The sequence below is a fragment of the Gossypium arboreum genome, chromosome 12 (genome assembly GCF_025698485.1).
Source record: "Gossypium arboreum isolate Shixiya-1 chromosome 12, ASM2569848v2, whole genome shotgun sequence".
Lineage (NCBI taxonomy): Eukaryota > Viridiplantae > Streptophyta > Magnoliopsida > Malvales > Malvaceae > Gossypium > Gossypium arboreum.
Window position 1 is genome coordinate 79941792 of NC_069081.1, and position 1588 is coordinate 79943379.

Sequence of the window (1588 nt, forward strand, 5' to 3'; positions counted from 1 at the left end):
GAACTACGAAATAAGAAAATTTCATTAGTGAAAGTACTATGGCTCAAACACGGGGTTGAAGAAGCGACTTGGGAGTCAGAGGACTCAATGAAAGAACGTTATCCTAACCTTTTCGCTGGTAAGATTTTTGGGGACGAAAATTCTTAAGGGGGGAGAGTTGTGACAGCCCTAATTTGACCCTAGTCGGGAAGTGGTTTCGGGACCACAAAATCGAGTCACAAAAATAATTAAATGTTACATTCTATGCTTATTATATGTGAAAGTGCATGTGTGAAAGTATCGTGTCTTAATTTTGTCATTTGAATGTGGAATTAATTAAAAAGGACTTATGTGAGATATTTTGAAAATGTGATAGGTTGAAGTGTAGTAGCCAAATATTGCATGGCTTAAAATATGGGGATTTGTATGTCAAATTCCCCATTTTTAAGTAAGTGGCCGACCACGATGATGGTTGAATAGCCATATATACATTATATATTAATATTATAATAGTTAATGGCTTAAATTATGAAATAAAAGAAAATTAAATAAAATAAGAAAAGATGATAAAAAGGAAAAACAAAAATGTTTTGTTCATCGTCTTCCTTAGCTTAGCCGAATCTTAAAAAAAGAAAAGGGAGATGTCACCTTTAAGCTTGAATTAAGGTAAGTAATTCATGTTAGTTCTTGAAATTTTAGCATATTTTAAGCTAGTTACTAAGTCCATTACTTAGCCCATGTCAAAATTTTGAATTGTGTGGTGATATGAGTAATCGGCCATGGAAGAATTTGAGCAAAATGGTTGTTGTCTTTATGTTTTAATGAGTAATTGTGGATGGGTGAAGTTTGAGCTAGTTAAATGTTCATATAGGTGGTTTGGATGATAGGAAAAAATCGGCTTGTGTGTATGTGTAGTTTCCGAATGTGAATTTAGATAACATTTGTGTAGTATTTGCATTTTAAAATGACGGAATGGGGATTTAAGCTTGATAAAATTTTTGTTAAGAATGAATGAAAGAAATATGTGTATTCGGCTATGGATGATTGGATAATAAATTGGTGTGGATGCTTTGAATATTGAGTATATATTGTTATAAGTTGAATTTAAGGTTTGTTAAATTGTCTTTGTGATTGCCGAATGTGTGTATAGTCAAAGAAAAATTTGTTAAAGTGTTTAGTTAATTGATATTAGGTTAATGGTGTGTGTATAAATTATTTAAAATAAAAACTTTGTATGAGTATTAAAGATTGTATATAAATTCGGCCTTAGGAGAAATTTTAGTATAAAATGCTTGAATGTTAATTAAGTTATTGCTTTAATGACCGAATATGCCAAAGGATAATGCATGAACTAGTTGATCAATATGTGTTAAGGAAATGTGAATAAATATCTATTTGATAAGCTATATATTCGGCTATAAGGTTAAGATATGTATATGAAAATATGATAAGCCATATGAGTTTTGTGTTTGTGTATGTGAATTAGGAATACAATGAATATTCGGCTATAAAGGCTAAAGGTTAAGTTATAGAAATTTTGGTGATATTCATATTCGGTCATTAGGGTTATATGTAACTTGGCTATGTGGGTTACGTGTTAAGGTAATTT